Source organism: Pristiophorus japonicus, chromosome 3, assembly GCF_044704955.1.
Source record: "Pristiophorus japonicus isolate sPriJap1 chromosome 3, sPriJap1.hap1, whole genome shotgun sequence".
NCBI lineage: Eukaryota > Metazoa > Chordata > Chondrichthyes > Pristiophoridae > Pristiophorus > Pristiophorus japonicus.
This window is the reverse complement of record NC_091979.1, coordinates 290,519,279-290,546,794: the sequence shown is the minus strand read 5'-3', so window position 1 is coordinate 290,546,794 and position 27,516 is coordinate 290,519,279. Positions and strand designations below refer to the sequence as shown.

The following is a 27,516-nucleotide window of genomic DNA, read 5'->3' as shown; positions in this document are numbered from 1 at the left end:
CCTGGCAATAGCTTTCTTCTAACACACGTTCTGAAACCATTCTCAATAATGGGAAAATATTTATTGGCTGCTTAAATAACTTGCAAAAGTTAGATATACTAATCATGCGAAGATGTAAAACTTGACACAGGTGAATCAACAAAAAGAACTAATGATGAACAGTACTATACGAGGCTTAGATTTTTCTTGTTCAAAAAATAAGTATCCTTTTGTTTCCATGGTATAATGCACCTTGTTAGTTGGTGCCCTGATCGATATGTTGTCATTGGTTAATGTTTTCTTTATTTTCAGAAAGTCTATAAATTAATGATTTCCATCTGCTGCTACCATAATATGCATTAATGAAAAGCTGGTGTATTATTAGTTCTCAGCTTTGTTTACACAATTGTGCATTAACTTTCCTATCAATCCATTTCGATGACTCACACAGCGTACCTTTTTTTAAAAGCCTGTGCATTTGCCTGTGTTGCTAGCACCATTACTATCTTCATGTATTGAACTCTGGCAGTTCCTGAAGTCATTCGACCAATTCAAGTTCTTTAATCTTAGTTGTTAGTTGGTATATTTGTAAATACACATACTAAAGTTAAAATATTAATTTTTCTATCAAATAAGCATTTTTAAGATCTGGTGTTGTTTCTTATTTGCTATCTTTTCTGATCATCTAAAACCCTATCTTCACTAACCTCCACTGCCTCCCCATTCCCCTGTACATCAACTGCAAAATCTACATTCTCATTCACAAACAAATTCCAAGGTTTCACTCCATGCTACCTCTGCAACCTTTTACTGCATTATATCCCAACATGCACACTGTGTTCTTTCAAATCTGGACTTCTGTGCATGGCTCCTTCCCTCCGCTTCATTGTTGGTAACAAAATGTCCAGTCATCATATGTCTGCACTCAGCAATCATCTTCCTTCATCAATATGCTTTGCTGTAATTCTCTCCATCTGTCAAAAATCTCCCCAAACCCTACCCTTCGAGCACTCCTTATGTCACCTCCTTAAACTTCTACCAATAAGCTCATGCTGTTATTATGTCATGTCATTAGTTTATGGCCCAGAATTTGCGGTCGGAGTCTTCCCGCAGAAACATTTCTATGAAAGTACCCGGTGGTCCCAGAGGTTTAGAGACTTGTGGTCCTAGGTTTCTACGTGAAAGCCTGCATAGAGGCCCACATATTCCAGGAGCGTACGTGATTCATCGGCGTCCCTGGGATCACATGGGCCGGCCCAACCAATCAATATGGCGGCATTCCCATTCATACTTATGGTGAGTTCTGTTTCTACGGAGCTGCAATAAGTACTAATGGGAATACACCATAAAACACGTAAACACATTAAATAAATAATACACATTACATATTTAAAATGAATTAAAATGCAATTTAATTAAATATTTTATACAAACATTTTTTAAAAAATTTTTAAATTATGTTTTAACAGGGCTAAAAATAAACTTACATTAATGGACAGGGTTTTTAATATATAAATGAGTGATAACATTTTATTTTTCTATTTTTTTAAAAACTCTTACGCTGGTAAAAGCAGGCCTCACAGGCCCAACTCTCCACCCGCGGAGACCCTTTTCGTCTAGATGCATGCAATCTCTCAAGAAGATTCTTGACGGATCGCAAGTTTTGGGTTTAGGAACATGCCCTTCGCATACCTAAGTCCAGAACTTGCGCGGACCCTACGGGTGTGTGTTCACTTCGTATGCACCCATAGGGGCCGCAAATTCAGGCCCATTATTGTCTGGTTACAGATTAACTGAGTGTAATGATTGTAATTATTATCAACTTCCTACCAGGCCAAACATCCAGGATTTTCCCTAGTTGACCAAATGAATTATTTATGATGAGCAAATTTAAGTAACCACTGACAGGAGTAAAAATTATTGCAGTCTTTACAAGTATAATCAAGTATTTGATTATATTTCTGCCTTTTCAAAAGGCTGCATCAGACAACAATAAAAGTCACTGGTCAAAAGCAGTGGATGACAAAATAAATATGGAGACGAGGGAAAACGTCCATGGTCAAGAGATGGAGAGCTGCAATACCTAATCCCTCTGTTTAATGGGTGGAGAGGTGGAAGTGCTGCTACATGGGGGCACCATCTCAGGGCACAACGGTGTAGCATGTCTGGCTGGAGGTAGTAGCCCAGGTTCAATGCTAGGTAGACTATCTGTTGGACCTAGGAATAGACAGAGAAAGATGGAATACCCAAGGAAGCTGGCAAGACTCCTCGACAGTGCCATTTACAGGATTTCATGCCACAAATTCCTGCCTGTCAACATGCCTGTGCAAAGCCCTACATCATTTTATAGCTCTTTTATTGTTGCTCGTCATATTTACCATTCTGCAGCAGGTCAACTTAAAACTGCTATCTGTGGCACACCCACATTTTCAGAGGGCTTCACACTTAAAATCACTGTAACACAATCTAAGCGCCCGATATTCGGTCACTTACTGACATACAAAATTGATTGGAGATTGGTCACATGGCTGCCTTCCATGACATCTCCATTTCTGGATATACAGCAGTATGGTGACATTGAGCAGCCATGTCATGATGCTGTTTCTATTCAGTAGGAAAGTGCTACGCATATAATAAAGGATGAAATTGAGTACAGTATGCAATGAGCAAGTGTGACCTTAGCTCCTTTAATTAAACTCCAGAGTGTTGGTACAGCGTGGGAGGCCTGCTTATATACAGTGCTTCCAAGGGATGCTGGGATTCCTTGGGACTCCAACAGGTGGTGGTGGTGTGATACAGGTTGCCAAGGGTTCCAACATAACAGAAAGGAGATGACACTATGAGCCATGTTGACCCATGCATCAGTCACCTGTTTGATCCATGTGTGAGCTGCATATTGGCTGGTACTGCTGATGATCTCTTTGCTGGTCTGGAAGGAAGCAAAAGAATTGAGAGGAAGTGACCTTGACTGCTGTTGGCAGCAGGGCCCCTTTGGTGATAATTAGCTGCAGGTATCCTTGCAGCAGTAGATGGTTCAGATCTGCAACTGACTCCATAGTAATTCTCCATGGTCACCATCAGGCATGAGTATAAGGACCTGCAGATATACCTGATGGTATTATGCATGTGCAGGAAGTGTGATTCTGGTACCAACTAAAATCCTGAACATCCCTTCTTTCACCTCGTACAAAGTCAACCATAAAAACTGTAGTTAGAGTGCTTCAAAGCCTACCTCCATCATTCATTCTAACTTGACTCTCACTCAGATGCTTTGTAATCCAAGAGCTACCAGGAACGTTTGTATTGCAACAGCTGTTTTTATACCTGCCCTCTTTTTTTCAGCCTTTGCCATTCATCTGACAACTTGTAAATACTTGAATTACAAACTGTTCTCCAATTATTTGGTAGGCAATATTCAGCTATTTCAAGTTTCATGTAAACATTACGTTGATCATTTAGCTTATGTCCCTTTAACTTTATACATAAATTTTAATCACAATTCTCTTAAAGCTCAGGATGGAGAGCAAGATGGCAAGTAACATGCCAGACGTGGTGTTTAACAGTAGTGGAGAGGAGGGCTGCAGAATTCAACAGCAGTAATCGGGGGATGCTGGGCTTTCGTACACTGGAGACTGATCCTGGAGTATGGCAGCGCTGCAGAGGGAGAACCTGGGGTTTGGTGGTACTCAGAGGGCGGATATGGGGTTAAACTTACTGAGTAATTCTTGGATCGAGCAGTAGTGAAGGGAGTTCTTATAGATTCCCAGCTGTGGGAATGGGGGTCCTGAGATAGGGCTCCAGTAAAAACAAAGTCCATGTTCTTGTATCATGTTGATAAAATTATTTGCAGTTTTCCCATGACTATTTTGACTTTCCCGTGATAAGACATAAAGGGGGAAAAATTGCGTAGCGCCCCATTTGGCATCGGTAACAGCCGCAAGACAGGAGTTCCTATGCCAGGCGCAGAAAACCCACCTCACGACCTATATTTGGGTTATAACCACCCCCCACCCCCCCTCCGAGAGCAAGTGGAGCACAAAATATCACGCTTCACTTGCTCTGTGGGGCGTGGGCGGGGTGGTAGGGCTCTGTAGGGTGCAGTGCTACGTGGCACAGGGCCCTCCCATTCATTAAAGGGGAGAGCCAAGCTGCCGACTCTGTGGGCAGGAAACGGGGCCATCCCTGGACTACCAGGGAGCGGTGTGCCATGGCAGCATCCTGGCGCACAAATGGAGTGCAGGGCTGCAAGATCGCGGCACGAACCAAACAATCCAAAATAAAGAAGACCGCAACCAGTAAGTTGGCCATTTTTTTTCAATTCCCCATCTCCCCATTAAATTTCGCCTCGCGAGCAGCCAACAGCCTGGTACCCGCCCGCTGCAGCTGTCGCTGTCATCACCTGGCACAGCCTCAGGGGGCGCTACTGAATTTTCGCTCCAGGAAGAAAATGGGTCGCTTCGCAAGGTGATGATGTCATCATTGCCGTTGCAGCTGAGCGGGACGTTACCAGTTTCCGCTGCTGCTAAACTCCCGTGGAATTTCGCGAGAATTGTAAGTGGTGCTGTGCCTGGGAGAAAAGTCATTTGTGCCTCCCATTAGCAACCCCGGGGGCACTAACAGGAGGTGCAAACATCCCGAATTTCTCCTCCTAAGTTCCCCTGTGACGGTAACTTAAAATGAAAAAGCTGCTTAAGAGCACCGAGATGAAAACAGCCTCTTATTCAGTTAAAATACTTAAAGAGTATGGAGCCAAAATATCTTGGAGCTTCTGCCGATTTCCTGCTGCAGGTCTGGCTCTTAAACTCCCAGAAAATGGTGGAGACATGGTTACATCTTCCCTTGTAAGGAACTTCCATGTGGCACTTACAAAGCAAATCTTGTCATGGGATATAACCAGGGCGGTGCTTACTTGGCTCAGATGAGACCTGGCACGTCTCTCAAATCCACTACGATGATGAGGCAAAGTCTACCAACCTCGTAATGCATGATGGTTGCCCCCACCGATGGGGCAGTGGAGATCTTGGCTAAGGTCATGGTGCAGGGGTGGCAACCTCCGCCACCTCCCCCCCAACCACCCTAAATGGCAAGTGGATGTCGAGTTTCCGGCCACACAAGTCAGGTGGGCACTGGAGATGAGCACATATTGGTGCTTGCACTCATCTGTCTCATGCATTAGGTGTCTCCCACTGACCCAATTAAGTCCAGCAGAGTCGACACTGGAAGGCAGCAGCAGGCACAATCTCAGTGTAATTGTTCAGGAAATTTGAGGCCCAAAATATATGTGTTATTAGATATCGTGCATTGGACAGACACTTCCTGTTACGCAATCTCACTTCCTGTTGTCACAATTTTTAAGTAGTATAGCTACGTTAACAATGTTAAATTGGTATGTAAACATTTATAATGACAATTTCCTATCCCAAGTTGCTGTCACAATGTAGCGGCAGGTCTACTTACTGTCACCCAGCTGCAGAACCTCCATTAGCCATATGTAACAATTGGCAAATGGCGAAATAGGTTTTTTCCATTATAGAATACTGGCATAAGGCTTTCCCATTACTTAGTGAGAGCAGCGGTGAGAGCGGACCTGTTCAGGGACGGAGCCGAGCCAGGGAAATAAAGAGCCGAGGAGAGAGAGAAAAAAAATCGAGGTGTGACATCACAGGACAGTAGGTCGGTGATTGGTTGGTGAGTATCACAGCTCCTTTGTTCACGAGATTAGGTAGTGGATTAAATTATGAACGGAGAGAGTACTAACTACAATAACTTTATTGGATTAATAACAAACTAAATTAACTAATTAAAATTACAAATTAAAAGTAAAAATAATCATTTGAATACATACTGTAACTAATTATTTAAATAAAATCAGGTTGATAGAGATGGCAGGGCAGGTGGTGTGTCGTAACTTCAGCATGTGGGAGTTGGTGGAGACCAATGAGATCCCTAACAACCACATCTTCGATAAGTGCCTACAGATTGAGAAATTTCGGCTCAGAGTTGTTGAGCTGGAGTCTGAGCTGCAGACATTGCGATGCATCAGCATGGGGGAGAGTTACCGAGTTGCTTTGTTCCAGAAGGCAGTCAGCCCTTTAGGTTGAGCAGTAATTTGGAGTTCGTCAATTGTTAGGAACATGAGGATGTGTCTGCGAGTCAGGAAGGTATGGGGACCCAGGATATAGTGATGGAGGGGTCTCAGCCCTTGACCTTATCCAACAGGTACGAGGTACTTGCTGCCTGTATGGATGAGAAAAAAGATTGCAGGGAGGATGGGCAAATTGACCATGGCACCGTGGTACAGGAGGCCATTCAAGTGGGGGGAATAAAAAGAAACATGGTAGTGGTAGGCGACAGTATCGTCAGGTGGATAGATACTGTTCTCTGCAGCCATGACAGGAAGTTCCGGAGGTTGTGTTGCCTACCCAGTGCCAGGGTTAAGGATGTCTCCTCGTGGTTGGAGAAGAACTTGGAGTGGGAGGGGGAGGCTCCAGTTGCTGTGGTCCATGTAGGAACCAATTGTTATGTTCAGAATAACTCCAGAGGACTGTATACTGTAAGCTCAAACTGTTGTGACCTTGGTGTCTTTAATGTAACTCCAGAGTGAAGAAGCAGCATGGTAGACTGCCTTTTATACTTGCTTGCCCAGGGTGTGCAGGTGACCCTTGGGTCTCCAACAGTTCGTCGCTGGTGGCAAGTCTTACACACTAGTAAAGTTTGCATACATAACATCACTCCCCCCCAAAGTCTTAGATAAAAGTTATTTACAAGTTGAGGCGATCCGCGGCTCTACGTTCCCGGGTTGATCGCCTGAGTTGAAGTCCTGGCATGGGTGAGTTGGTCGGATCATTGCTGCACTGCAGCACGGCTGGTCTGATCGGACTGTCGAGCATGGTGGGTTCATCCTTGTGGTTGACAGCGAGGTCAGTTGCTGGTTGGGTGGGTGTGGGTGGATCAATGATGGTGATGTCCTCTTCAAACTGTTCTTGGTTGTCAGTGAATCACAGTTTGGTCTGATCCAAGTGCTTTCTGCACATTTGTCCATTCAAAAGTTTGACAACAAACACTCTATTCCCCTCCTTGGCTAAAACAGTGCCAGCAACCCACTTGGGACCATGACCGTAATTAAGAACAAACACAGGGCCATTAACCCCAATGTCACGCGATACAGTCGCACAATCGTGGTACACGTTATGCCGGTGACGCCGGGTTTCTACATGATATTGAGATCTGGGTGGACTAAGGAGCCTGGTTTTGAGTGCTCTCTTCATTAACAATTCTGCAGGGGGACACCAGTAAGCTAGTGGGGTCGCGTCCGGTAGCTGAGCAGAATCCGAGATAACCAGGGAACCGTCCATCATGCGTTTCAAGCTCTGCTTGATAGTTTCGACTGCCCGTTCCACTTGACCATTGGATGCGGGCTTAAACGGGGAAAACCTGACATGCTTGATGCCATTGCGGGTCATGAACTCGTTGAATTCCGAGCTGGTGAAACATGGTCCATTATCACGAACAAGGATGTTGGGCAAACCATGGGTGGCGAACATGGCCCGGAGGCTTTCAATGGTGGCAGTGAACGTACATGATGATATTATTATACATTCAATCCATTTAGAGTAAACGTCCACTGCTACAAGGAACATTTTTCCTAGAAAGGGGCCAGCGAAATCTACGTGGACCCTGGACCACGGTTTGGAGGGCCATGACCACAGACTCAGTGGGGCCTCTCTTGGTGCATTGCTCAACTGTGAGCAAGTGTTACATTGGTGTACGCATGACTCCAATTCTGAGTCAATGCCGGGCCATAAAATGTGCAACCTGGCGATAACCTTCATCATGACTATGCCTGGATGGGTACTGTATAGGTCACGCACAAACGTTTCCCTGCCTTTTTTTGGCAAAACCATGCGATTCCCCCATAGGAGACAATCCGAATGGATGGACATTTCATCCTTGCGTCGGGAAAACGGCTTAATTTCGTCTTGCATTTCCCCAGGAACAGCCGACCAGCTCCCATGAAGCACGCAGCTTTTTACTAGTGATAGCACAGGGTCCTGGCTAGTTCAGGTCCTGATCTGGCGAGCCATGTTGGGTGACCCCTTGCTCTCAAAAACATCCATTACAAGAAGCAAGTCTGCGGGTTGCGCCATTTCCACTCCGGTGGTGGGCAATGGTAGCTGACTGAGGGCATCAGCACAGTTCTCAGTGCCTGGTCTGTGGCGGATTACATAGTCATACGCAGATAATGTTAGTGCCCACCTTTGGATGTGTATCGAAGCATTGGTGTTAATACCTTTGCTTTCTGAGAACAGCGAAATGAGCGGTTTGTGGTCAGTTTCGAGCTCGAATCGGAGTCCAAACAGATATTGGTGCATTTTCTTAACCCCGTATATGCATGCTAATGCTTCTTTTTCAACCATACTGTAGACTTTTTCAGCCTTGGATAAACTTCTGGATGCATATGCAACCGGTTGCAGTTTGCCTGACACATTGGCTTGCTGCAACACACAACCGACCTCGTACAAAGATGCATCACAAGCTAGTACTAAACGTTTACATAGGTCATACAATACAAGTAACTTGTTAGAACATAGCAGGTTTCTGGCCTTATTAAAGGCTGTCTCTTGAGATTTACCCCAAACCCAGTCATCAGCCTTGCGTAGCAATAAATGCAAAGGTTCCAGCAAAGTGCTCAACCCCAGTAGAAAGTTACCAAAATAGTTGAGGAGGCTCAGGAACGAATGCAGCTCTGTCACATTCTGTGGTCTGGGTGCATTCTTGATGGCCACCGTCTTGGAGTCCGTGGGTGTGATGCCGTCTGCCGCAATCTTTCTCCCAAAAATTCGACCTCTGGCACCATGAAAACACACTTAGAGCGTCTCAGCCTGAGTCCCACTCTGTCCAGTCACTTTAGAACCTCTTCCAGGTTGTGCAAGTGTTTGGTCACAACCAGTGATCAGGATATCATCTTGAAACACCACGGTGCGCGATTTCAGCAGACTCTCCATGTTCCTCTGGAAGATGGCCGCAGCCAAGCGAATCCCAAACGGGCAACTGTGGTATATGAACGTCAATTTTTTCGAAGGTTCAGCCAGCTCCTGTCATGTAAGCAGAGGTGAGATCCAGCTTGGTGAACGACTTCCTCTCACTAGCATTGCGAACAGGTAGTGGGTACTGGTCATAGAACAAGACTCGGTTGATCGTTACCTTGTAGTTCCCGCAGATTCTGACCGTCCCATCGCTTTTCAACACTGGAACAATTGGATTGGTTCACTCGTTGAACTTGACTGGTGATATGATTCCCTCTCATTGAAGTCTGTCCAGCTCGATCTCGACTTTCTCTCGCATCATATATGGAACTGCTCGGGCCTTGTGATGAACGGGCCGTACATCAGGGACTAGATAGATCTGCACTTTGGTGCCTGTGAAGTTGCCGATGCCTGGCTCAAATAACGATGGGAATTTGTTTAGCATTTGGGCGCACGAGGCGTCATCCATCGAAGACAGTGCTTTGATGTCATCCCAGTTCCATCGGATCTTTCTTAGCCAACTTCTGCCGAACAGCATTGGGCCATCGCCTGGTACAATCCATAGTGATCAATCATGCACAGCTCCATTGTACAATACCTTCACTGCCAATTGCTGGTATGAGCTCTTTGGTGTAAATGTAGAGCTTTGTATGAATCGGGCTTAGTTTTGGCCTTTGTGCCTTGTTGCCCCACAGTTTCTCGAAAGCCTTCTGGCTCATAATTGACTGGCTCGCCCCCGTGTTCAATTCCATGGAACCTGGAATGCTGTTTAATTTGACTTTCAACATTATTGGAGGGCTTTTGGTGGTGAAGGTGTGTACCCCATACACTTCCTCTTCAGCCTCGGGTTGAGTTGCCTCTCTTACTCGTTCAGTGTGATACGCGCCGGATCGATCATCTTCTGCCGACTCTGCCACGTGGTGAGTCACAGTACGTTTGCACATTCGCTGGAGGTGCCCATTGTTCCACAGCCCTTGCACACGTAATGCTTGAATCAACATTGATGATTACCTCCGCAGCGTCAACATGGTGTTAATGGATTCGCATTCACGCCCCACAGCAGACTCTGAGTCATCCTAGGTCTGGCATCTGCAGACGTGTAGGTCCTGCCATGTACAGTTCTGCCTGCTGAAGATGTTATTTTATGCACAGTACTTGCCGGTGAGCTTCGATGCTGCAAAAATATTTGTTTAATGTTATCGTTCGTGGACATGAAACCCTGGACTATCATGATGACCTTACTCAGATCTAGGGATTCGGCAGACAGCAGTTTGCGAAGAATGACCTCGTGGCCGATTCCAAGCGTGAAAAAGTCCTGCAACATTTCCCCCAAAAATCCAGCAAATATGCACGGTACCGCAAGGCATCTTAGGTCGGCGACATAGCTCGCCACGTCCTGGCCCTCAGAGCAATGGTGCGTATAAAAGCGATACCTGGCATTAAGATGCTCTCCATCGGCTTGAGATGTTCCCGAACAAGTGTGCACAACTCTGCATATGTCTTGTCCGTTGGTTTCATCGGTGCTTGCAGATTTTTGATGAGGCCATATATCATGGACCCACAAACGTTGAAGAGAATCGCCCTGCGCTTGACCACAGTATCTTCCTTATCCAGCTCGATGACCATGAAGTACTCGTCAAGACACTCAACAAAGGCTTCCCAATCATCACCCTCAACAAATCTCTCAAGAATACCAACGGCAGTCATAACTGCGTGAAAATTCGTGATCTGTTACTTGTCACCAATTGTTATGTTCTGAATAACTCCACAAGACTGTATACTGTAAGCTCAAACTGTTGTGACCTTAGTCTCTTTAATATAGCTCCAGAGTGAGGGAAGCAGCATGGTAGACTGCCTTTTATATCTGCTTGTCCGGGATGTGCATGTGACTCTTGGGTCATCAACAGGTGCGCCCTCTGGTGGCAAGTCTTACACACTAGTAAAGTTTACTTACATAACACTAATGACATAGGTAGAACCAGGAATGAGGTTCTGCTGAGGGAGTTTGAGTTGTTGGGAGCCAAATTAAAAAGCAGAACCTCAAAAGCAAAAATCTCAGGCTGTTTTAGATCTAATATTGTGCAATGAGAAACAGTTAATTAATAAGCTTGTAGTAAAGGGGCCCTTAGGGAAAAGTAACCATAATATGATTGAATTTGAAATTGAGTTTGAAAAAGATTTAATTGAATCTGAAACTAGGATCTTAATTCTAAACAAAGCAAACTACACAGGTATGAGTGGCGAGTTGACGAAGGTAGATTGGGAAACTACATTAAAAGCTATGATGGTAGACAATCAATGGATAGCATTTAAAGAATGAATACATAATTTACAATAAATATACATTCCTTTAAGGCACAAAAAACCCACAGGAAAAATGGTGCAACCGTGGCTAACAAGAAAAGTTAAAAATAGTGTTAGATCACAGGAAGAGGCTTATAATGTTGCCAAAAAGAATAGTAAGCCTGAGGATTGGGAGGATTTTAGAATTCAGTAAAGGGAGAAATTGATAAAGCAAGGGAAAATAGAATATGAGAGTAAACTAGCGAGAGACATAAAAACAGACTGTAAAAGTTTCTATAGGTATGTAAAAACGAAAAGATTAGCAAAAGTAAATGTAGGTCCCTTACAGGCTGAGACAGAAGAATTTATCACGGGGAATAAGGAAAGAAATTAAACAAGCATGTTGGGACTCAGTGTCGCGTTCTGCACATCAGCGCCACGCTGTTGACAATGGCCTGCACCTGCCTTGCATCTCGAGGGCCAATTTCCCCTGCGGGGCGCAAAGGGGTTGGTGCGGGGCAGTGAGGAATTGCTGCGCACAGCGACGATGTCATCACTGCGTGTTTGCCGGCCCAGGGCATTAATCACAGAGCAGTGCGCTAACTTCAAAGCACCCCCCCGGCGGCGTTAATGGGGCGCAAAAAATGGGCAATTTCGGCCCTATGATTTCTGAAGTTTTGTGAGTTTTGTGATTGTGGCAATACTATTCTTACCTTTCCTTATTGGTTTGATTACTCTGTGATCCACTATTTAACTTGAGTTGCCATGACATTTTTAGATTAAGAAAGATGAGTAAATAATATTACCATGGATTCATTGTTCTTGTGCAAGATTACACTGATATTAGGGGAGCAGAGTTTACATCGTCATTATGAATTATGTAATGTATCCTAATTTGCAGTTAAAAACATGTGTCACTGTTTGTCAGAGCACCCCAAGTGGAACAAGCAAACCCTTTTCTTACTAGAGAAATAAGAAACAGCTCCACAAATACATCGGGGCAGAAATTCCGGCCTCCCGGGTCCATACCGAGTGTCTACGGACTCGGGAAGGCATCGCAAAAGCCTATTTTCAGAGCACAATGCACATGCGCTGAAAACCGGCTTTTCCGATCTGTCAAGCTATCTTCCATATCCTGGCAGCCAGGACATTTGCGTGGGCAAGATTGCGGTATTTACGCATATCTTGCCCAGCAAAAGTCCTGAAAACTTGCGCCTGATAAAAGCAGGCGCATAGCCTACTTTTAGAGGTGTAAAAGTTTTAAAACACACAAAAACATAAAATATTAAATTAAAAAAACACATTTTATTTTTAAAAACCCTGCCCACTACATTAATTTTATTTTAAAGCATAATTTAAAAAACTTAAAACAAATCTCGGAAAAATATATATTTTTAATAATACATAACTTTAATTTAAATTAATGTTAAATATGTAGTGTATTTTTTCTATTTTTTATTGAATGTTTTGTTTGTTTGGGGGCTGTTTCTCATTCATAATAATGGGAACTCCAACTTACGGACTTCCCATTATTATGAATGAGAACATACTTTACCTGATTGGCTGCCCAGAGCCACGTGACTGCAGCTCCAACCCTGCGCACGTCCAGATGTGCATGCGTTGCGACGTGCAGTCAAGGGAGGCCTCAGGACCGGGAACTTGCGTGGGTGCAGCAGCTTCAGGTAAGTGCGCATTTTAAAAAGTTTTTTTACCTGATCACCTGCGGAAAGCAGCCGACTGGGATTTCTGGGCCATAATGTAATCATCTGAGGAAAGGAAGTGAGTAGTGTAATCAAGTGAATCATTTTACATCTGGTATTTCTACTCTCTAATTTTCACTGATGTTACGAAGTATTCAATCTTTCCAGACAAGGTTTTGTCTTTCGACTTCATTTTGATTTGTTTATCTACAATTTTACCTTGTAGCATCTCTAGGTTGTCTCATTATTTAAGCTTCACTAACTTTAAAATCACTACAGTGAAATTCTCCAAGTAGCAATGGTTAAAGTAGAAAACCTAGTCATTAGTTTATATACAGTGCAACAAATGCTCTCCCTGATTAATTGACGTAGGTATAAAATGATATACGGTGACGTATCACAATTTCAGCATGCACTCCAGAAGTGGATCAGAGTTTGTTGCAGCATCATTTGTTTCCATCTTTTGAGTATGAAGCTGGGCCACAAACTGAATGTTAAAAGGTCATAATTTACTATCACAATAACAGTGAGGCTAATGTCGCTCACCTTTATTCATGTGCAATGCCACAGCAACTTCAGCTGAGGGCACATGCGCGATTAAATGCAGAAATCCAAATGTTGTTGTTTGAGATGTACTGCTCTGCCATTAGCTTTGCGAAAAGGCCTTTTCACTGTCTCCCTCTCCTTTGAAATGCATTGAATGGCGTGAAGTTGCTGTACGTGTATGGTAGATATGAACTAAACTCACGACAGAAAGTTATGTCTTGTCCATTTCAGTCTAAGTATGCTTTTAACAACATGCTAAGTGTTATGACTGCTAATGTCAGGGGACATAGTCTTAGGATAAGGGATAGGCCATTTAGGACTGAGATGAGGAGAAACTTCTTCACTCAGAGTTGTTAACCTGTGGAATTCCCTGCCACAGAGAATTGTTGATGCCAGTTCACTGGATATATTCAAGAGGGAGTTAGATATGGCTCTTACGGTGAAGGGGATCAAGGGGTATGGAGAGAAAGCAGGAAAGGGGTATGGAGAGAAAGCAGGAAAGGGGTACTGAGGGAATGATCAGCCATAATCTTATTGAATGGCGGTGCAGGCACGAAGGGCCGAATGGCCTGCTCCTGCACCTATTTTTCTATGTTTTCTATGTTTCTAAACAATCTCTCTGGCACTGAAAATTAACATTTCAAACCATGGAGTCTCATTCTTTCAGGTATTCATTATTGTTGGAGATATTAATATCAAATTTGAAATGTTAATTTTTTTAAACTTTTCCTTACTGCCCCTTTTTTTTTATCTCTCTCATAATCCGATCTTTCTTTCCCTCTCTTGGGCCAGAATTTCCTGGTGGGGTCAATGGGTGGGATTAGTGGTGGGCCGGTGTTTTTGACAGTGGGTCAGGAACCTGCTGTCAACTTGCTCCCATGCACCTTTTCCAATGTCGGGTCTGTCAGCACTGAGCAGACCCGACAGGCAGCGGTGGGTGACCTAATCCGATAATCAGTGGCTTGTTTAGAGCCACATAAGGATGATTTTCAGTTTAGCTTTCTAATTAACGGCTTGCCCAGAGGGTCCATGCTGGTCATGGACCACATCTGTCAAGCTGAGGCAGGAATTCATTGGCCACTGAATCAGCTGATGAATTGACAGCTTCAAATGTAAAGTAAAAGCTCCCATCTTACAGAGATATCTTCCCTCAACCACAAGCTGTTCCTCATTGCATTTCTATATAATATTCAGCATGTTGCATGTCTTTTCACAAGTCTCCATCTAGTCTGACCTCTCACCATTGATAGATTGCTTCTGTTATCTCTACTTCACCTGCCATCTATTCCATCAGCATTGGTGACCTTCATATTATCTCACCTTGGTCCTCAGAATTTCACGACGATCAGCCTCAACCCTAGCAGCATCAACAACAAAACCAAACCTCTCGTAATCAACTGATGCTGCACAGGACAGAGGATATCAGCATCTGACCACATTTACTTCACTTGACACTGTACATCTTGACTGCCACATGATGCACCAGGTTTGCACCACACCATAATCCCTACAATGCCAAGCCATTCCTTTCACACTCATCACCATTGAGGGAGGGTACCGTTATGTCTCACCATTCATTGGAACTCACTAAGTCACTTCCAAAGGTGCATAAATATCTGTTCAAGAACGCAAAGTGTTGAAACTAAAGGTTTCAATGTTTGACACCACATCAACAGAAACTTGACATGAACATTGCATAAAATATCCAAGTGCCTACCCATGTGTGTTGTTAGTTGGTATGATTGCACTAGGATGAGGGTGAGTTTGAGGGGTAGCTAGTGAGATAGGGATGCGATAATATAGATAGAAAAGGATGGGTGGAGGTGCAAGATAAATTGGTGTAAGTAAGGATTTGCAGGAAAAGGGTAGGGAAGGCAGAGTGATGGGGATGTGATGAGTGGCACAGGAGGATGAGGTTGAATTAGGCTTTGTACTAACATTGCTTGATCTACTGAGATCATTAAAATGTTTGCGGGACCACGCTCAGGTCCTCCTGACCACATCCCTGCTTGTGTCCTCCTCTGCAATGTGCAACCATGTGTTGATCTCCTGGGAAGGTCTCTTTCACCCATGGGAAGGGAAGAGGACATCCCTGCCTGCCGGATGTAACAAGCCCAATGAAGGGAACTTCATTTCCGAGGCTGGGATGGAACCAGCAGTGGGGTCAGGAGCCACCACTGACGTCGCCTGCCACGGACCCGCTGAGGTGAGCAAAATCCCAGCCTTAGTTTCTGATTCTGTACCTCATTTGACATTGAATTCACCCACTCTAAGTTACACTTCTTCCTCAGCCTTTGTGCTGTTAATTTCACAATCCTTCAATCCGATTGGTTAAGGAGATATACAGATGCTTGCTTTGTTCACTCAGGTCCCAGTTGCCCAATTTCCCTCGCTGTGACATTATCAGCTCGCATTAGCAGCAACTTGCCATCAAAAAATTATGAAACCTAAAAGTGGAAGGCAAGTCTAACTAACAACATACGTTGTTAGATGCTCTGTCACAGCAACTTATGGCCCATTGTTTTTTCTGTGGGTTACAGGCAACGCTCCCTATAAGCTACATGGCCACCAGCTCTCTGCCTGTTCTGCGTAGCCCGGGACTGGCTTTTTCAATGTTAAGTTTCACGCATGCGTGAAACTGTGAATGGGCCACACAAGCCCTTAAAAGGGCCATGCACCACTAAAAAATTAAGGGGAACATTGTTTACAGGAATTCCGGGTTACTGAAAAATTATCAGCAGCTGTTCAGAAGTTTAGATCACCCTGCCTGCTCTAGTTTCCACGTTGCATAACATTTTAGAACGTTCAACATTCTGTTTTTCTCTAGTTCTTTTATCTATATTTAATGAATATAGAATGTACAGTGGGACATTAAATTTGCAAAAGGTTGCTAAAACAGTTCAAGTCCCACAACTCACAAAACTCCCAAATAAGAAAACTTACCAAATTGCAAGTTGGTGCATTTAATATGTGTGTGCATTGTGAGCTCAGAGTTTCATGCAAATCAGTATCGACCCTGAGACCCATTATCATCTATAAACACACAGTACAGAAGGGTAAAGTGAAACAGCCAATTGGCTTGCTGCAGTTATTACAAAGGTTTGAAACTATCGAATATCACGATACAGTGTGCCACATGACAGTGAGAAACTAGACAATCAACTGTCCAGGACAACAGAAATAGTCAGTCAGTTGGATGGTGATTTCTACTGGGGAGACTGGATATTGACATGCTTATTCATAGTTACTAAGCAAATGAATTACTGAACAGTTAATCAGATAAACGAATTGCATGTAAATGCATTAAGCACTCACATGCTAATATTTGCTCTAGGCAATTTCAAGGCCTAAGACGTTTCGCTGATTTTAAGTGCCTTCCCCTGGTGTGAACAGGGCGGGAGCAACCTAAATCAGGTCACTTAGTGGGTGGGTGGTTGGAGCACCTCCTTGTTTCCGGTGAAAGATCACTTGTAATATGCAAGTTAGGATCCAATGACATTCAATTTTGCAATTTTGAGGTACAAATGGGCAGAGCATACCCATTCAATTTTTTCTTTTTCAAATATTTATCCACTTCCCATTTAAAGGCTGTTATTGACTCTGCTTCTACTATTGTTTCTGGTAGGGCATTCCATGTCTTAACAGCCCTCAGTTTAGAAAATAAATGATCCCAACCTGCCCCTTTTTTTCTTTTAATTTTTTGCTCTCTAGTTACTGATTCACCAGCCAATGGAAACAGAATTTTTGTATTTACCTCATCAAATCCCCTCATAATTCTGAACACCTTTATCAGATCTCTTAACATTCTTTGTTCTAATGAAAAGAGTTGCTACTCATAATCCTTTCAATACTGGTATCATTTAAATCAATAATTTCTGCACTCTCTCCATGCCTTGACGTGCTTTCGACAGTAAGGCACCCAAAGCTAGACACACTATTCTAACAAACCTAACCAAAGTTTTGTATTGGTTTAGCATTCCCTCTTTGTTTTGTACTTTATAGAAAACCTTCGATCCCATATGCATTTTTTGCAGCTTAGATCTATGTATCTGAAACCCTGACTCTCTGCTCCTCTCCCTATTCTCCCACTTAGGATGTACCACCTCACATTTCTCCATACTAGATTTCATTTGACATCTATCTACCCAATCTTCTAACCTATCTCCATTCTCCTGAGGCCACTTACTATCCTCTGCACATTTAGCCAGGCTCCCTATTTTAACAAACACTTTGTCATGTATGTAACCTTCATGTAACTGTAACCTTCATGTAACAACACTGCATACTATATACACCAGGAAATGCACACCTTGACTACAGGGGGCTGAACTTGTGGGAGACACTCCTAGCCTGGTCTTTCAGGTATAAAAGGGGAAGCTCCACCCACCTTCATCACTTCTTGGTCCTGTGAATAAAGGTAAGGTCACAGAGTGACTTTGTCGGCAGAATGTGCCTTGTGTGAATTTATAGTAGTGTGTAAGGACACAACATTTGGCAACAGGAAACGGAAATCAACAACTCACGAGAATGGCCACCAGTAGCACAGAGGAACGGTACTGTGTTGGTGAGGACTGGGACGATTTTGTTGAGAGGCTCCAGCAGAGCTTTGTCACGAAGGACTGGCTGGGAGAGGCAGCGGCTGACAAGCGAAGGGAGCATCTACTGACCAGCTGTGGACCTAAGATGTACGCGCTGATGAAAGACCTGCTCGCACCCGAGAAGCTGGCAGACAAAACCTTCGAGGAGCTCAGCAAACTGATCGGTGAGCACCTCAAACTGGCGAGCAGTATATACATGGCCCGACATCGATTCTATACACACTGACGTCGGGAAGGACAGAGCATACCGGGCTTTGTTGCGGACCTTCGACGCTTGGCCAGCCTCTGTAAGTTCACAGATGCCTGCAGGGGGAGATGTTATGGGATTTCTTCATGCCGGGATTTTCAGAAAGCTAATTGAGACCAAGGATTTGACCTTGGAAGCAGTGGCGTTGATGGCTCAAACCTTCATGGCGGGGAAGGAGGAAACCAAGATCGTATATGCGCTTGGGAGTTAACATGGTAAACGCGATTCAGAACCCCGCAGGCAGACAAGTGCAATTCGACACCACCCAGGCAGTGACAGACCCTATAGTGGGTCATCAACAGAGACAATGGCAAGTTGAATGGACATTTACACCATCACAAGGGACAATACGTCCCGGGATGGGGCCATTGACACCCACTAACAGAGTGCTCAAGAGTATTCAAAGAGACAATCAGAGAGGAATGCCTGGTAACAGCCCTTTAGTTCACAACAATCTCAGCTCATGCTGGAGGTGCTAGGGCAGACATGCTGCAAAAATCTGCAGGTTCCAACAATTCATCTGTAGAAATTGTAACTTCAGTGGACATTTGGCCAGAATGTGCAGGAAGCCCACAGCGAGGCTAATTTATGAGGCAGATGAACCACAAGAGGGGTCTGCAAGGCAGGTTGATGCTTGGGACACAGCAATGGACACTGAAGTTCAGCGGGTTCAGGTGGCAAACATCCACAGCTCATATACAAAAACGCCACCTATGATGATGAAAGTCCTATTAACAATTCGAGAAACTATGGCCACTCAGAGCTAGCAGACTCAAACTAGAACGCATTGACACGCAATTATGGACGTATACCAAAGAGATCATCCCAGTGCTAGGCAGTGCAATGTTGGTGGTCACACATAATGGATCAGAGAACCGGCTGTCACTCTGGATTGTCCCAAGAAATGGTCCCGCGCTTTTGGGGAGGAGCTGGCTTGCCGAGATGAACTGGAAATGGGGGGATGTGCACACCATTTCATCTGTGGAGCGAAGTTCATGCTCACAGGTCTTACATAAATTTGAGTCACTATTTCAACCTGGTGTCGGGACATTCAAAGGTACCAAAGTTGTGATACGCATCACCCCGGATGCCAGACCAGTGCACCATAAAGCCAGAGCTGTGCCGTATGTGATGCGGGAGAAAATTGAGAGTGAGTTGGACAGGTTGCTAAGAGAGGGCATAATTTCACCCGTTGAATTCAGCGACTGGGCAAGCCCCATCGTCCCTGTCCTAAAAACGGATGGCTCGGTCAGGATCTGTGGCGACTACAAGGCCACTATCAACCGAGTGTCACTACAAGACCAATACCCGCTTCCGAGAGCGGAGGATCTTTTTGCCACACTGGCAGGCAGCAAGCTGTTCACCAAGTTGGACCTCACTTCAGCCTACATGACCCAGGAACTGGCCGAAGAATCCAAGCTACTGACCACCATCACCACGCACAAGGGGCTGTTTGTCTACAACAGGTGTCCGTTTGGCATTCGTTCAGCAGCCGCTATCTTTCAAAGGAACATGGAAAGCCTGCTCAAATCCATCCCTGGAACAATCGTATTTCAGGACAACATCCTTATCACGGGTCGAGACGCCGAGGAACACCTCCGCAACCTGGAGGAGGTGCTACGCCGACTGGACCGGGTAGGCCTGTGACTAAAGAAGTCCAAGTGTGTGTTTTTGGCTCCCGAGGTCGAGTTTTTGGGCAGCAGGTTTGCCGCAGTCAGGATCCGGCCTACCGAATCCAAAACGGAGGCGATTCGTCGTGCGCCCAGGCCCGGCAACATATCGGAGTTGCGTTCATTTCTGGGAGTCTTGAACTATTTGGGGAACTTTCTGCCGAACATAAGCACATTGTTGGAGCCGCTACATGTGCTCCTGCGTAAGGGTTGCGATTGGTTTTGGGGGGACTGTCAGGAACGGGCGTTCAATCGGGCGCGGAACCGACTTCGTTCTAATAAGCTATTGACCCTGTTCAACCCCTGTAAGAAATTGTTTTTGACATGTAATGCATCATCCTATGGGGTTGGGTGCGTGTTGCAGTAGAATAATGCTGAGGGCCAACTCCAACCTGTGGCTTATTCTTCCAGGTCGCTCTCCCAGGCAGAACGGGGATATGGGATGGTTGAAAAGGATGCACTCGCATGTGTCTACGGGGTGAAAAAGATGCATCAGTATCTTTTTGGCAGAAGGTTCGAGTTAGAAACGGACCACAAGCCGTTAACATCCCTGTTGTCAGACAGGAAAGCTGTCAATGCCAATGCGTCAGCTCGCATACAGCGATGGGCTCTCACGCTGGCTGCGTATGACTACAGCATACGGCACCGGCCAGGCACCGAAAATTGTGCTGATGCGCTCAGCAAGCTTCCACTGGCCACCACAGACTTTCGATGCTTTTGACAGCGCAGGCTCCCCCATTACAGCCCGCCAGATCAAAATCTGGACCAACAGAGATCCCCTCCTATCCTTGATTAAGAAATGTGTCCTGACTGGGGATTGGGCGCCCGCACATGGAGCATGCCCTGAGGAGGTCAGACCGTTTCACAGACGGATGGATGAGCTCTCCATCCAAGCCGACTGCCTACTATGGGACAGCCGGGTAGCCATGCCCCAGAAGTGAAGGGAAGTATTCATCAGAGAACTCCACAGCGAGCATCCAGGCATCGTGTTAATGAAGGCCATTGCCCGGTCACATGTACGGTGGCTGGGAATTGACTCAGACCTGGAACACTGTGTTCGCAGGTGCATGACATGTGCCCAGCTGGGCAATGCCCCCAGGAAGGCCCCACTCAACCCGTGGCCCTGGCCCACCAGGCCATGGTCACGTATTCATGTAGACTACGCGGGCCCGTTCATGGGAAAAATGTTCCCCTTTGTTGTTGATGCGTACTCGAAATGGATCGAGTGCATCATATTGAATTCATGCACGACATCCACCACTGTGGAAAGTCTGCATGCGGTCTTTGCGACCCACGGCTTGCTGGATATCCTTGTTAGCGACAACGGCCCGTGTTTCACAAGCTATGAATTCCGGGAGTTCATGTCGGGTAATGGCATCAAACATGTCAGGACAGCACCGTTCAAGCCAGCCTCCAATGGCCAGGCGGAACTTGCGGTCCAAATCATAAAACAAGGCATGCTCCGGATTCAAGGACCCTCCCTTCAATGCCGCCTATCGCGCCTCCTGCTGGCCTATAGGTCCCGACCGCATTCGCTCACGGAGTCCCGCCCCCGGAACTATTCATGAAACGTACACTAAAAACTCGGCTGTCCCTCATTCATCCAGTCCTGTCAGATATTGTTGCGGGCAAGCGTCAGTCCCAAAATGAGTGCCATGCCCGTAACTCAAAGGGGAGATGTATAGAAATCGATGACCCTGTATTTGTTCTTAATCATGCTTTGGGGCCCAAGTGGCTTGAGGGTACTGTAATTGTCAAAGAGGGGAATAGGGTCATAGTGGTCAGACTTAACAACGGACAGATATGCCGCAAGCATCTGGACCAAGTGAAAAAAAGGTTCAACATGGACACTGAGGAACCTGAGGAAGATCATGTGATGCTGCCCACACCACCGCCAGTGAATGAGCAACAAGAACTTTCAGCAGCATGCACAGTCCCTGCGGCCAGCCCGGACAAGCCGGAATCACCACAGGTGACAGAGACGCATGGCAAGGCTCAACAACCAGAGCCGCAACTGCGGCACTCCACGAGAGAGCATCAACCGCTCGAAAGACATGGGGGGGAGGTGATGTCATGTATGTAACCTTCATGTAACTGTAACCTTCATGTAACAACACTGCATACTATATACACCTAAGAAATGCACACTGTGACCACGGGGGGTGAACTTGTGGGAGACACTCCTAGCCTGGTCTTTCAGGTATAAAAGGGGAAGCTCCACCCACCTTCATCACTTCTTGGTCCTGTGAATAAAGGTAAGGTCACAGAGTGACTTTGTCTGCAGAATGTACCTCGTGTGAATTTATAGTAGTGTGTAAGGACACAACACACTTTATACGCTTTAATGATAAGCCTCTCCCCTCAAAAGAACACTCTGTCCTTTGAAGAGCATCGTTGAACACCCATTGTAAATTGTCAAAACTAAGACTGGCCAGGACTTTCAACTATGGAAATCCATCGATTTTGCTCCAGGCTCTCATTTTCATGCAGGACAAATGCTTAAGTTAAACTCTTGCATATTGTGTGAGAGCAATACTCACAGGTGCTAAGCCTGATGATAACATCATGCACATGTGGGAGTTTCTATTGGGGATTAAATGGGCTCCACGGACATCCACTTTTCTGGTTCCCGCACAGCTGATTCACAGCAGTAGAATGATCCCTGAAGGTGAAAATTCTATCCTTTTACAAAGAATGTACAACACAGAAACTGGTGCAAATGACATTGTGTTTATGCTCCACACAGGCCTGCTCCCACCCCTCTTCATCTGATCCTATCAGCATATCCTTCTATTCCTTTCTCCCACATGTGTTTATCTAGCTTTCCTCTTAAATGTGTCTGTGCTATTCACCTCAACTACCCTTTGTGGTAGTGAGTTGCACATTCTAACCACTCACTGGGTAAGGTTGTTTCTCTTTGCTACTTTGTTTCACCGGTGACTTTTTTTGAAGCACTGAGGATGGTATTCAAACTTCTAATTAGGTTGTGTTCGCTGTCTCTCATTAAATGGAGCTGTTTACCATTTGGTCAGGCAGACCAAAAGGGCAGGGGAAATGAGAAAGTAAAAGCACTTGGAAAGATTCTAATAAATGTTGAATAAAAAATGTAATCATAACTTATGGGGCCAAAATTGATGGCCTTACTTCCCACTGCCGCCGACATTTCTCCTCGAGTTGCGTCCAGTGCCAGTTTCGATTTGGTCTGGAGCAGCCGGGAGGGAAGAACCGCCGGGAACCGCCCACTGACGTCAGCGGATGCCCAAGTGGCGCAACTGACCTCCCGCGCACCGAGATGCCAGATTGGTGCGGGCGGGAATCGGCACCAGAACGGGGGTGGACCGCTGCGAGGAGACTGATCTATCCCCGACGGTGAGTATGAAGAGCTGAAAAAGAAGGTTAGTAAACCATTATAATATTTTTTCTTTATCGCGACTTACCTTGATGGGGTCCCCTGTAGGTCTTCCCATGGCTTTTTTAAATGCTTTTTATTTGCAGCTCTTTGACCCTCCGTGGGCCCGACTCCATCCTCGGCGGCACTTGGGCGGCAAGCGCCTTTGCTGCCGAGAATGAGAGCTCCTGTCCGCTACCACCCAGATTGATGGCGTAAAGTCCCTCTTTTGCCGCCGGCCACCCTTTCAAGAACTTTTTGCCGAAAACCCCACTCAGAGTACCATCAGATATCTTGGCGGCCATCGCCGTTCCTTTAGGCGGCCCTTGCCCTTCACCAATTTCGGCCCCCATGACATTATTAAAGCAGGCTAATTAAACAAAATTGAAGCCCATGGCATTAAAGGGAGATTGGCAGTATGGATACGAATTTGGCTAAGGGACAGAAAGCAGAGAGCAGTGGTGAATGGATGTTTTTCAGACTAGAGTGAAGTGTACAGTTTCCCAGGGGGCAGTATTAGGCTCTTTTTGATATAAATTAATGAACTGTACTTGGTTACACAGGGCATCATTTCAAAGTTTGCAAATAACATGAAACTTGCAAATGTAGTAAATAATGAGGCAGATAGTAACAAGAGGACTTAGACAGACTGGTGAAATGGACAGACCACATGGCAGATGAAATTCAATGTAGAGAAGTGTGAAGTGATACATTTTGGTCGGAATATAAACTAAATGAAAAAAATTTAAAGGTAGTGCAGCTCAGAGAGACCTGGGGTGTACGTAGACAAATCATTGACGGTGACAGGACAAGTTGAGAAGGCTGTTTTAAAAAGACCGATGGGATCCTTGACTTTATTAGGCTAAACCTTTATAAATCACTGGTTAGGCCCCAGCTGGAGTAATGCGTTCAATTCTAGAAAGGATGTCAAGGCCTTCAGGAGGGTGCATAAGAGATTTACTGGAATGGCACCAGGAATAAGGACTGTCAATTATGTGCACTGAATGGAGAAGCTGGGGTTGTTCTCCATGGACCAGAGAAGGTTAAGAGGAGATTTGAAAGAGGTGTTCAAAATCATGAATGGTTTTGATAGAGTAACTCAGCAAAAACTGTTTCTAGTGGCAGAAGGATAGAAATCAGAGGATACAGATATAAGGGGGGTGGAGGAGGAGGGGGAATTCGAGAGCGCCCCATTTGGGGCGTTAACTTTGAAAAGTTGAAAATCTAGCTGTTTTTTAACTTTTAAAACATTCGGAGTTTGCGCTCCAGGAAGGAAGTGGAGCACTAAATCAAGCGCTCTACTTCTTTCCTGGAGCACTTCAGGAAGTAGATGGGGTGGTACTTGTGCAGCTCTGCACTATGGGCGTGCAGCGCTACTACCTTCGGAGACTCCTTCCCTCCCTTAAAGGGAAAGGCCATTGCTGCAGGCTCTGCGAGGGAAATACTTACCTGGTCCCCGACGGTAGCCATGATCCGGCCCGACCAGCCCGATGCACTGCAGCAGTGTGCCGGGCTGACTGATCGGGACGGAAGAGGTTTGAAAAAAATCGACTTACAATATTGCAGAAATGTTTTTACTCGGCCACCTCGCCTTTAAGCATTGCCCCCAAAGCGCCCGGCCTCCTGATGAACACATCCTGCAGCTGCCGGTGTTTTCGCCGAGCGATGCTGCAGGGGGCGGGACCGAGGTTCGGGTCCGCGACACTACTGGGGCGATGCAAACGACGATGACGTCACGATCTCCAGGTGAAGGAGATCAGGGCACGACATCCTACCGCAGCCACAAACCTCCCTCCAAATTTAGCAGGAGTCAATCATCTCGCCACGCCAGGTCGTTAAGTGGTTAGCGCCTTGTTATTGCCCACAAGGCTATACGTTGGCACTAAAAAAGCCAATTTCTAGGCCAAGGTGACTGGCAAAGGAACCAGAGGTGACATGAGGAAATATTTTTTTACATAGCGAGTTGTTGTGATCTGGAATGCACTGCCTGAAAGGGCGGTGGAAGCAGATTCAACAGTGACTTTCAAAAAGGAATTGGATAAATACTTAAAAGGAATAAATTTGCAGGGGAGAGAGCAGGGGAGTGGGATCAAAATTCCCTCCAAGCTGCTCAGTAAAGGGGCTGTGCACCCAAAACAAATTAGGGGGAACATTGAGTGGGACTAGTTAGATAGCTCCACCAAAGAGCCAGCACAGGTATGATGGGCTGAATGGCCTCCAGCTGTGCTGTATGATTCATTGGGCCCGAAATTGATGGACTTACCGTCCGCTGCTGTCGGGTTTTCTTGATGGTCTCCCTGGTTTCTGGGTGGTCTCCCTTCCGAGCGAGTTTGATGGAGGCCTCCTGCCAGCGGGGCGAGAAGACCGCTGGGTACCGCTCGCCGGCATGCAATGCCCAGAAGAGTCCTCGCCCGCTGAGTTGTCAGTTTGGTCCGGACAGTCCTCCACTCCAGCAGGGGAAAAAAACGCTGCATGGAGGCAGGTCTTACCACAACGGTAAGTATGAAGACCTGCAAAAAAAGGTTAGTCCACTTCTTTTCTTTATATTTTTTGCAGGTAATTAGGTGGATGGGGTCCCCTGAAGGATTTCTGGTGTTCTTTTTAGTGTTTAGAAATTTTTTAAAAATTTGATCAGTTCCCCCCTCCCTGGGACCCGACTCAATCCTTGGTGATACTTTGCTGAGGATTGCATTTGCCGCCGAGAATGGGAGCTACCGCCCGCTGCCGCCCAGATTCGGCGCCTAAGTCCCATTTTTGTCGCTGGGCGGTCTTTCCCAGATTTTTTTCATGAAACTTCCACCCAAAGTACCGCCGGGATCTCAGCGGTCCTTTGGGTGGTACTTGGGCAGAACTTAGCTTCCACCAATTCCGGGCCCATATTGGTATTATTGGTAACTGCTTGAAGACAGTCAAGATACAGCCTGATCCTTTAATAACTAATTTCTCCTGAATTTCCCTTCAATATATTACTATTTGATAATTGGTTGACCTTCATCAAATGTTAAAACTGATGAGAATATCCTCAACCGAGTTTGAACACACAACGCTGACCTGATCAAGCTGCTTCATTTGAAACACTGATTGGAGCAAAAATAAAGGAACTTTCTGTTTGTGCAAAATGTTACTTACATATTAACAGTCTCTGCATTTCAAAGTAATTCACTGTGCAATAAGTTGTTAGTGATATTTTTAGGTGAGATCATGTATAAATGTCTTTATTTTTCTTTCAAAACCTTGAATATTAATCGTCTCCAACTTCATTACGCAAAATGGCCATGTTAAAATATACAGAAATTTTGGCCTGAAATTTGCGGAAACTGACCGCAACTTCAGAATTTAGCGCACGCGCCTCCTAACGTAGACATCCTGAAGTTGCGGTCTGTCACTCACTGCTCCGACACCGGCTGCACTGTGGAACTCCTCTCCATAGCCGTCAATCAGTGTAATCAGTAAGATCAGTGAAACTGACAAAAACTTAGGCTTTTCCGCTGTAATATCACTGTTAAATACTTCATTAAAAGTTAAACACTTTTGGATTAGGTATAACTGGACTTTTAACGGTGTATTGACTACTATACAAATGTTAAGGCCATGAAAGACTAATTTTAATTTTGTGGAGTGTCAAATTTATCCATTTCAATAAAAATTTCAATTTTTAAGAAACTTAATTTTAAAAATTAAAGTTTGTTCATCTTTATTTCAGGTTTACTTTTTCCTCATGTGAGTGCCCCAGTCTTTGTGTTGCTCTCTCTAACAGTTTTAAAAAGTTAGAATAAAAAGGAGCTTATTCACTTCCCGGTATGTGAGAATGCTGCATTGTGATTGGCTGTTTAGACAGCTTGTTGCTGTCACAGCAGCTCGCATTAGGGATTCCCAATACACTGCACTGGTCCCAACTGTTGTCGGAAAAGCTGAACTTCTCACCCCAGAGGTAGCGAGATCTTTGTGGGAAGCTTACTTCAAATCCAGCGGCAAACGCCTTTGCTTCACCGCTGACCGCACATTATGGACCATTATTTTATCCACTGCAGATTAAACTGCTTTTCATCTTACTGTGATGAGGTAGTGCGAAGAATTAG

General features: G+C 45.3%; 1 protein-coding gene across 2 annotated transcripts in view; it reads right to left on the bottom strand.

Moving 5' to 3' along the window:
- Positions 1-27,516, bottom strand: part of LOC139260324 (adhesion G protein-coupled receptor A3) — an 841,088-nt gene that overhangs the window by 218,153 nt on the left and 595,419 nt on the right. The window lies entirely within an intron of this gene.